The 11348-nt window shown below is 46.1% G+C and overlaps 1 long non-coding RNA gene across 1 annotated transcript; it reads right to left on the reverse strand.

Annotated features, from left to right (window-relative positions):
- Positions 1-4001: 4001 nt before the first annotated feature.
- Positions 4002-10824, reverse strand: LOC310890356. Its single transcript, XR_014577216.1, has 2 exons — positions 10075-10824; positions 4002-6662 (listed from the first exon to the last, which is right to left on the reverse strand). It is a non-coding gene; the product is annotated as an uncharacterized lncRNA (long non-coding RNA).
- Positions 10825-11348: the final 524 nt, after the last annotated feature.

An 11348-nucleotide genomic window follows, 5' to 3' on the forward strand; every position in this document is an offset into this window, starting at 1 on the left:
AGTGGAACAAGATGCAGAACAGGAAGAGAAAGATATGACAACAAGCTGGTTGGATAACATTTTTAGTGGATGGAATATTAGTAATTGGGTTAAGTCCTTACTGGAGACAATAATTATATTGGTGATTGTAGGGGTACTAATTTGGTTAACATTTATAATGCTGAAAAGTATGGTTCTAAGGAAGACAACCTGGAACCGGACAGTGATGCAAACTATTGCTCGGCAAATGGAACCACATCCTCAATATCCTCCACCGGCATCTAACAACTTTGGATTTCAGAGAAAGAATCTGAGGAACCCAGGAGGTGAAATGGAATGAAAACCGAATAGACAAGATCAGTTTCAGATCAAGTGAACCCAACCAGAAGGGTGAACGTAACATAAAGCAGAAGTGGTGGACTTATGAAATGTTGTGACAATCCTAATCTTTGTAATTTCCTTGATTCTTAATGATGTAATTTTCCGTGATTATATTATTGGTGAGCACTGAGTGTAAAATATTTTAGTTAGTTAGTGAAAGCATTTGCCCTCCTCGAAAGGAGTGAAATGCTTTCAAAGGGGGGAAATGTTAGTAATAGAAGAAGAAATAATACAATATTGTTTAATATGTTACATTTGCGATGTACTGTTCCGAGGCTGCGCTTGGAAGATACAAAATATATGTGCAAGGGTAACATGAGAATGCACCAATTCATGATGAGGAGTAAGGAGGATTAAAAGAACGCTCAGTTTGCAAGACATCTGGATAACTGGGGCCTCTTGGACCCTGGGAACTGGATCAAACCAACCTTGCGGTTTGGACTGAGACCAAGGGCTCAGAGAGCATGCGTGAGAAGGAAAGGTTAATAAGTTCAACTCTGATGAAGACATCTTACTTCATCCCGACGACCACCCGGACGACCACCAGAGAGTAATACGCAAGCGCAGAAGGACTGATAAGATAACTAGCATACGAAGCGAGGCTAGGCGGAGCTAGAAAATGAATATGCATAGATGAGTTGTGAAACCTAATGCATATGTAATATCTTAGGGGATAAAAGAGAACTAAGAGAACAAATCAGACGAAGTTAGATTTGGGCAGGCATGCCCCTAACTTCCGGCGCCTAATAAAGCACCTTCATATAATCACTTTGTGGATTATGTGTCTTCATGAACGCTAACATCCCCAGCCTCAAAAACTGCATTGCCCACGACCCCCAGGCAGCTGACCCCCTCTGCAGTTGCAGCACAGGTGGAAATGGGCGCATGGCTGGAGAGATGCACCTCTGCTCTGCTGGAGCTCTGGCTGCAGAAGACATGCCCCATGCCTTGGACCCATGGGCGTGAGGGCAGAGGGTTTTCTGGGTGGGAGAGGAGGCAAGGGGGCATGTTCAGAGGAAGGGGTCTGCACTGAATGGAAAAAATATGGAGTTTTCTGATGAATTCTCCCTCTGACAAGATTTCTGATTAACTTTCCCCTCATTCCTTGATCATATCCCTGATGCCTGAAGGTTTTATTTCTGGGAGTTGTTTCCCTGTCTCATGTCTTATTCCTGTTTCTGCTCACAGCCTCAACCAAATCTGTGTGCAGTAATCGTTGCCCTTCAGAAACCTGCCTGTATGCAAGAGACTGCCTAGGTGCATGTGCATCTTTGCAGGTGCAAAAGGACCTGTCAGAAAGCCCTGCTGGGTTCAGCAAAGTTGATGCTGTCGCTTTCAATATGAAGAGGAGAGGCTGAAGGTACATTTGGGGCAGCTCACAAACATACTGATCCTCAGAGTTACAGTTCAGGAGTCTCAGCAATGTGCTCAAACTCACAGCTCCTCTTCCACTTCTTCCTGCTTCCCCTCCTGTCCAGTAGAGTAGGCAATTGAAAAGAGGGCAGAAAATCCCTATTTTGACCTTGTTTGCTTAGAAAAAATTGCTTGGGAAATGCCCTTGTCGTACAATGGAGCTGTGAGCAGGCTGCCCCAGGCAGCAGCCTCCCGCCAGCAGCAGGACCCTGCCCTGCCGGGGGGGCTCCTTCCACCCGCAGCTTCTCCGCGCAGCGCCCTGGGCAGCTCCCCGGGCAGGCTGAGTGCTGAGCCTGGCAGGCGGCAGAGGCCCTGCCCCGGCACACAGCCCCTGGGGCACAGCAGGGACCCTGCTCTGCACCACAGCCCCGGGCACCCCTGCCTGCACCCCAGGATTCACAGCCTGCAGCTGGCCTGCAACAAGGGAGCCCTCGGAGGCCTGCACGTTCACCCTGCAGCAGGGAACCTTAGCAATGGAGCTTGTGCTTCTCCACACTAAAGAAATACCAAGTGCAACCAGCCAGATCTTCTGTGGGAAGTTCTGGGTCTGGAAATCTTCCCTGATACTCCTGTGCACTGCACTGCAGAAGGAGGCTTACCCTGTTATGTGCTATGAAGATTTCTCCTCCTCTCAGCTCTCAGTATTCTCATATTCCACTCAGCCGGTAACCTCCCTCTCCCTTCTCTCCCCTACCCGTGCCAGCTGCAGGCAGTGCCCCCAGCCCTGCTGCGCTGGGCAGAGGAGCTGCTCCTGGGCAGAGCTGGCTCTCTGCAGCGCTGCCCGCTTGCCAGGAGCTCCCCTTGGGCCCAGGAGCCCGGCCCAGCTCAGCAGCAGAGGCCCAGCCCAAGGCCTCCCTTGCTCTGCCCCCCACCAGGCTCCCTGCCCATGGCCCTGGGGCTGCAGGGGAACCTGCTGGGAAACACCCTGAAGGGATCCCTGGGGTTCCCTCCCTCACCTGGCACACACACTTCTTCACACCTGGGTCATTTCCCCTAGCAGAAAACCACTCCTCGAAAGGAGTGAAATGCTTTCAAAGGGGGGAAATGTTAGTAATAGAAGAAGAAATAATACAATATTGTTTAATATGTTACATTTGCGATGTACTGTTCCGAGGCTGCGCTTGGAAGAAAGGTGCAAGGGTACATATGAGATATGTGCAAGGGTAACATGAGAATGCACCAATTCATGATGAGGAGTAAGGAGGATTAAAAGAATGCTCAATTTGCAAGACATCTGGATAACTGGGGCTTCTTGGACCCTGGGAACTGGATCAAACCAACCTTGCGGTTTGGACTGAGACCAAGGGCTCAGAGAGCATGCGTGAGAAGGAAAGGTTAAAAAGTTCAACTCTGATAAGACATCTTACTTCATCCCGACGACCACCCGGACGACCACCAGAGAGTAGTACGCAAGCGCAGAAGGACTGATAAGATAACTAGCATACGAAGCGAGGCTAGGCGGAGTTAGGAAATGAATATGCATAGATGAGTTGTGAAACCTAATGCATATGTAGTATCTTAGGAGATAAAAGAGAACTAAGAGAACAAATCAAACGAAGTTAGATTTGGGCAGGCTTGCCCCTAACTTCCGGCGCCTAATAAAGCACCTTCATGTAATCACTTTGTGGATTATGTGTTTTCATGAACGCTAACAATAAGACATCTTACTTCATCCCGACGACCACCCGAGAGTAATACGCAAGCGCAGAAGGACTGATAAGATAATTAGCATACGAAGCGGGGCTAGGCGGAGCTAGGAAATGAATATGCATAGATGAGTTGTGAAACCTAATGCATATGTAATATTTTAGGAGATAAAAGAGAACTGATTGAACAAATCGGACAAAGTTAGATTTGGGCAGGCTTGCCCCTAACTTGCGGCGCCTAATAAAGCACCTTCGTATAATCACTTTGTGGATTATGTGTTTTCATGAACGCTAACATGCCCACCTCCCTGCCCTCTGCCCAGCGCAGTCCAGCAGCTCAGGCCGGGCTGGCCCCAGGGCAGTGTCCGGAGCAGGCTGCTGCAGGGCTCTGGGCACTGCCACCACAGCCCCAGCCCCTCTGAAGGGCACAGCAGCTCCTGGGGGCACAGAGGGCTCAGCCCCACAGATGGGACATCCAAGGCACAAGACAGCCCCCGGGAGGCCCGCAGCCCCTCCGTGCCATCCCTGGGGGTCTTCAGGCAGCTCCTCCTGCCCCAGTGTTATAAATGACTGAGTCCCAAATAGGATTACAATCAGAGTTTACAATTTATTAAACGAATAGAGGCAAGCAAACAGCGCTGGGTGCGCCGGGAGTCTCTGCTCCACCGGGACGCACACCCGTTACGTAAGGCATCTACTTTTTTATACTCCTAGGCTAATACATATTTATTACTACTTCTAAAAGAGGCAAGGTTATTATAATTGGTTTCCCGAATCCGATGTCGCCTGCTTATCAGTCTCTGTTACTTTCTCAGGGGCTGCTCGAACAGGGAGACAGGAAGGCCCTCATTCTTCCTCCTTATCTGGTGGTCCAGGGAGACAGGAAGACAGGAAGGCTCTCATTCTTCCTCCTTATCTGGTGGTCTCTTGGCCGGCTATCAGAAGTTACTGCACATCCGTGCAAAGTCAGTAGTTTTTCTCCGAAGAAATCCCTTGTTCTTTTCGCGCCTAAACCCAGGCCTCAATGTTAACCCTTCAAAACCCCTTAGTGGCACGAATTGCTGGACCATTTCTTACAATTCCTCCCTTTTTTTTTTTTTAATCATCAATTCGTGTCTCTCCTTCAACCTTTGTCAGTAACAATTGGATTTCATCAGTCAGTTCTCGGGGTGTCCACTTCTTAAGCATCATTATCGACACGTCACCTTTTCTCTCCACTGAAGTCATCACAAATTGGGTGCTATTTATTACTCGCCGTATCAACAACGTAAAGCAAGGTATCATACAAGGTATAAACAATAATGTCATTACACCACATAAAAATAAAAACAGCATCCTTTTAACCCATGGTTCACCAGGCAACCATGAAAAGAAATCCCAATCCATACCCTTCCAAGTTTGTACTGGGACGTGGGCTAACTTTCTAATTTCCTTTGTTATCTGCTTGACCACTTTTCCATTATCATCAATCTGTAGACAACAATTAGAATCGTTCAGTTTTCCACATACTCCCCCTTCTTCTGCTAGTAAATAGTCTAAGACCATTCTATGTTGGAATATAGCATTTCTCATTTGAGTGGATTGGTCAGCCAAAAGATCCAAGGCTGTCGCTGTTTGATTTGTTACAACCTCGAGGATAGCTTGCAACCTAATTATTCGGTTCAAATTATAAATAGGTTCTCGGGCTCCTGATATCAACTCATTTGGGTTCCAGGTGGCTGGCCCAGAATGCTGTATGATTCTTTCAGGAGGCCATTCATCCTTTCCCCATTTTTGGGCACTACCCCCGGTTAAGGAAGTATCTATAGATCGTTTCACTCTGTTCAGGTCATCATATAATCTTATTCCTAAATGATCTCCTTGTGTCTGTGACAATAAAAAGAACAAGGGTCTTATGTACCCCACATAGCATACTCCCGACCAATTTTCAGGTAGCCTCTTGTAAGCATGTTTGCCACACACCCAATAATGTCCCTTTAGGGCCCATGTCCCATTTGGAAAAGGACCATTCCATCCATCTTTACCCTTTGGGGCGTGATAATACAGAGTGTCCTTGTTACCGAGTGGTCCTGTTACAATGTCTGCCCCGTTTGTACTCGTATATGCACGCTTCCAAGCTCCCACGTTGGGTTTCCACTTACAGTCACAATTCAGTTCTCTTTGGCGACCTGTCATATTATAAGCCTTTTTCGCCGTCCAATCTTGAGAGTGTGGGAAGCGCCTTCAATCATGGGGTTGGGCCCGCTTTCAGAGCTTGTGTTACCATTCAGCCCTTCAGGGTGATCCAGCTCCTGGAAAAACTAATCACAATTTTATTATGGGTTTAAAAGGTTCTCATGTTATTTTTCTCAGGACAAACTGATCTTGGTGAGGGAGAAGTCCGGTCGAGGCACTCTCACTCGGCGGTCAATACCCATAGGGGTTGCCTCCCTCGGTAGACCATACACGCCGCAGTGGAGGGTCCTACCCCGGTCTTGCCTTCTCCCTTTCCTCCCTTCAGACTTGTCCTCTTTATCCAGTGCCCTTAATTCATGCAGAACCTCATTGCTGGGATATCAGTTCCTCTTTAGTCTCAGTTTCAGTTCCCCAGGAGTGGACTCAACCCTCCAGGCTTCGGTAGTTATTGGTCCTTTTATTCTGGATGCGTGGGTCCAACCCCTTCTTGCTGTTCTCACAGCTGTTTCAGTAGTAAGTAAAACAAGGTACAGTCCCTCCCATCGGGGGTTCAATGATTCTTCTCTCCAGGTTTTTATTAAGACCTTGTCTCCTGGTTGTATTTTATGAATAGCAAATCCTAAAGGTGGTGTCTGAGTCATCATCCCAATTTATCTTATCTCCTGTAATCTCCTTCCAATGGTAATTATGTATTTCTGGATACTATGATCCTCAACTACATTGTTCCCTAGGGGCATCCCTTGAGAATAAGGCGTACCATATAACATTTCATATGATGATAACCAGTCTCACTGTGTGGTTTAGTTCTTATGTTTAAAAGTGCCAATGGTAAGCATTTCGTCCAGGGCAGCTGTGTCTCGATCATTAACTTAGCCAATTGTTGTTTTATTGTTTGATTCATCCTTTCTACTTTCCCTGAGCTTTGTGGGTGCCACGGAGTGTGGTATTCCCACTGAATACCTTTCAAGGGGTACATCCTTCGAATATTCACGGCTGGCGTATGTTCGATTATTTCCACACAATTGTGTTCCAATGGTCCTTCTTCTGGAACAGTTCCTAGAAATACTGCTGGATATAACAGGTTAGTCGTTTTCAAGGTTATGTCATCTTGTTCAGTTAGTATTGCCTGATATTTCATCATCCGGCTGGGTGATAACCAGTGCCCCCCCCCTTTGTTCCAAAACGGTTGTTACCATATGTGGTCCAAAAACTTCAATACGTTTTCCCATTTGAAGGCAAATAATTTTCTACTATCTTTATCAAGAGGTATGCAAAAGAAGGCATCCTTTAAATCTATCACGGTAAACCATTTATATTTCTCTTTCACAGATGTTAACAATGTGTAAGGATTAGCTACTACCGGGTGAATATCCTTTGTTATTTCATTTACTGCTCTAAGATCTTGTACAGATCTATACTCGCCATTCGGCTTCTTTACTGGAAAAATTGGAGTATTGTATTCCGATTTACATTCTTCCAGAATCTGATATTTGAGAAATTTGTCAATAATTTTCACTATTCCCGTGCCTAGCTTCTATCTTAAGTGGATATTGTTTGATTCAAACAGGTTTGGCTCCTTCCTTTAATTCCACCTTTACCAGTTGTGCCAGTTTCGACTTCCCTGGTACATCTGTTTCCCGTACTGTTGCTATAACTGCATTTTCTACTTCTCTTGGAATATTAACAAAGGGTTTATCTTTGATCATTAGGATTTGGCCTACTTTGGACTCAGGTACCTTCATTATTAATTCTCCATCCTCAAAGGTTATTGTTGCATCTAATTTGGCTAATAGATCCCGTCCCAAGAGTGGCATCGGGCATTCTGGTACATACTAAAATTCATGGGTTAGTTCCTCACCCCCAAAACGCAAATCAAGGGGTCGTAAGAATGACCATTCTTCCTCTTTCCCTGTGGCTCCAATTATTGTAGTTGTCTTAGTTCCTAATCGTCCTTTTAAACTATTTAACACTGAATATGTTGCTCCTATTACATTTACAGCCTAATTAACACAGAGAAAGAAGCTCCCATAACCAACAAAAAATTCAAGCCTGTCTTCGTTTCCTAGCTTTATTTCAACTAGTGGACCTGCTAGGGTAGATGCCCCAGGTCCCCATCATTCCTGACTGTTGTTTGTCCTGCAGCCTAAGACAATTTCTTTCTGATATCAGGGGCTGATTGCCCTGGAAAGAGGTTAGCCAGTTGCCTCTGTTTGTTTGTTTGTTTGTTTGTTTGTTTTTAAGCCAGGTCCATTTTTTTTTTTCTCATTGCATTTCAAAGTTGGTCCAAAAATTCAAAAATTCCATAGGGGTTTCTTTTGGACCTTGTTGGAACAGATTCTCGTTTCCCATTTTAACCAGATTTTGGTATTTACATAATTTCCGGGGTGATTAGGGTCTCAGTGAGGGGGTCGGTCAGGGGAATGCAATCGTTGAAAGTTCCCTGAGCGGTCCCATTGGCAATCTGAGCTCACACACGAACTCAGGTTGTTTCAAGAGTTAGCTGCTTTTCTGTTTCCACGACAACTCTCTCGGACCCATCACGGTCCCCCTGCCCCAGAGGGCTCACACCGCGATTTAGAGATCTCAGCCTCGGGTTGAGGCGGAACTATTAACATTCCTACATCCTCTTCCCCTGCTCATTCAACTTCAAACAGCTCTGTTAAATACTACATGCCACACAGCCTTTAACACCTTCAACAACCCTTTTAACACTTCCTTCATCTTTCTCCAGCCCGTACTTTTCTAATGCCAACACCAAAGGCTCAGTCAGGGGCCAACTTAATTCCAAACCTTTTCCCTCCAAGATGCTGAAACAACATATCACTATACAACATTTCATCCTATTTTCCTTCTCTCCTCAAAAACATTAATTGCAAGACACTGTTATAGTCGATTGATCCATAAAGTGGCCATTTAGTTTATATAGTGGCCACCATTGATTGCAATACTTAGTGAAAGTCCTCTTGCTTTCTGTGCCCCCATTTCTAACAATATCCTTCCAATGTGCCAATATGCACCCAAGGAGGCTTTTTTTTTTTTTTTTTTTTAGGACGTCTTTTTTTTGGATTTTCCCCTTTTCCTTGATTTCCCATTCCCTTTTATTTATTTATATTACTTACTGTCCCTTGTTTCAATTTCCACGCAAACCTTTTTATTGCAGGTTTTTACTATCTTTTCCTAATCTTCTTCCCAAATGTCCCAATTCTTTGGGATTAAACTCTTCTTTCCACATACAAACTTTACTATTTCAGATTATTAATGAGCCCCATTCCAATCATAAATCCGCAGGACTTCGGAAAAACACCTGAAGCACTCAGCCTTCCGTCTTCTAGACAAACAATAACACCTTTTCCACAAAATTTACATTTCAATAAGACCGAATTTCAAGCCGAATGCTAATTTTTCTCATGCACTTTGTTAGTAAGCCTACACAAAACAAGGAATCACTCCTGTGTATCCGTCAAGATGGGGGTTTAAAAAGGTATTGAGGCCTAAATAAATTCGCTCTCCCCCTTCTTACCAAATTCCTAGGGCTCAGGCCCGAACCACCAAAGAAGTGACTCTCCGTTCTACCACTTTGATAATCAGTCAGCCCCTCTCCCCCGATACTTGGGAAACTGACCGAACACCACCGCGAATATACCCAAACCTTTAAACTGTTACTTAGATAATGCTCCCACCTTCCTCCTTGACACAGTCAAAACATTTAAGAACAAAACAGGATTACAAGATGCACCACCGGGGGTGGATTGTTAGGATATAGAGGTGGTAGGTTATCCAATGACTCCCATTCATCATCTTTTTCTTTTTCCTTTTTTTTTTATTTTTTATTTTTTTGTTCTCTTCTTCGTCAAACTTCTCGTCTGCTTTTAGTGTAAATATTGAGGCTGGAAAAGGACGTGAGATCCTGATCCATAATCCTGCATAATCACTTTCCTCCTGGCTAAAAGGTTCCTTTGAGTTAACATGTAGATTTAAAGCCTGGCAAACCCAGTCTTCAAAAGATCCGAAAATAGGCCAAAAGACATGTGGTCTTAAAGGCTCCTTTGGCCATTCTATCATACAATACTGAATCATTTTTACTTTGCTTTTTCCTTTTCTGGGGCCCCTATCGTTCCAATTTCTAATCATTATCCCTAATGGACTTTCTGGTGGTATGTCTGGTAATTTGCTCCCTTTTCTCTGGTCCCGGGTCTTCAATTTTGTCTGACCCATCTAGGAATTTTACTGTGGCAATTCCTACAGCCCTTGGTTGCCTTAGTGAGAGTGTCTTGCAGGGGGTTTAGGACCTATCACCCACCCACGAATCCTATAGGAATCGCTTCGGTCCTTCACCGGCCAAGTCCCTCGCGGGAGATTGGAACCGCGGTTAGAAGACCTCCACAATCGCTTCGGAACTACGTTCCGTCTCAGTCACACTCTCACACACACAGGCAACCGAAACCCACCCAACCGAACGGTATACACATTAAATACTTACGACTCCGTCGTCTTCGTTCGGATCTTCGCGCGCAGAATTACGGGCAAAATATAGTGCTGCAGCCGGCAAAGGGAGCTCATAAAAAAATCTAAATCTTTGCTTGCCCTTATTCAGGTTCAGGATGGTGTTAGCCCCGACCTGACTCGAACAGGAGCCACCAAATGGTGGGGGCGCCCCTCCTAGATCAAGTCAGAATTCAGGAACCAAGACCATCCCGGACGAGCCCCCAATTGTTATAAATGACTGAGTCCCAAATAGGATTACAATCAGAGTTTACAATTTATTAAACGAATAGAGGCAAGCAAACAGCGCTGGGTGCGCCGGGAGTCTCTGCTCCACCGGGACGCACACCCGTTACGTAAGGCATCTACTTTTTTATACTCCTAGGCTAATACATATTTATTACTACTTCTAAAAGAGGCAAGGTTATTATAATTGGTTTCCCGAATCCGATGTCGCCTGCTTATCAGTCTCTGTTACTTTCTCAGGGGCTGCTCGAACAGGGAGACAGGAAGGCCCTCATTCTTCCTCCTTATCTGGTGGTCCAGGGAGACAGGAAGACAGGAAGGCTCTCATTCTTCCTCCTTATCTGGTGGTCTCTTGGCCGGCTATCAGAAGTTACTGCACATCCGTGCAAAGTCAGTAGTTTTTCTCCGAAGAAATCCCTTGTTCTTTTCGCGCCTAAACCCAGGCCTCAATGTTAACCCTTCAAAACCCCTTAGTGGCACGAATTGCTGGACCATTTCTTACACCAGGGCCAGGGCAGCCGGGCCCAAGCTGCTGCAGCCAGAAAGGGTTTGCTGGTCCCGTTACTTCCTCATCAGCTGCGATCCGGTCTCAGACAAAGAAGAGGCTGTAGCTGCATTTAGTTTGCTTAAATATGCCGAGAGCCTGGGGATAGCTTCTGCCGAGAGGCAAAACCCCTCTCTCAACAGAAGGGACGAGGAACAAAGCCTTCATCCTGTTAGCCTGATCTCACAGTGATACCCAGGCACAAAGCTGCAACAAGTAGCATTCCAGGAGCATCCGGCCCTATTGCTTCTTGTGCAACTGAATGGCCGCCTTCCTGAGCCTGTCGGGCTTCTCGGGCGTTCGACACCGCAAAGAAAAGGGAAGACGAGGTGGTGAGGCACAGGGAGCGAGCAAAGGCAGGGGCGGGCAGGGGCGCCCCGGGCACACAGGCCAGGTCCCCCCCTCAGGCCCCGAGACGCCCCCAGCCCGCCCACGACTCCTAAGATGGCGGCGCCCGCCCTGCCTGGTCAGGCGGTTGCACG

Source organism: Anser anser (assembly GCF_964211835.1).
Source record: "Anser anser genome assembly, contig: HAP1_SCAFFOLD_43, whole genome shotgun sequence".
In the NCBI taxonomy this organism is placed as follows: Eukaryota; Metazoa; Chordata; class Aves; order Anseriformes; family Anatidae; genus Anser; species Anser anser.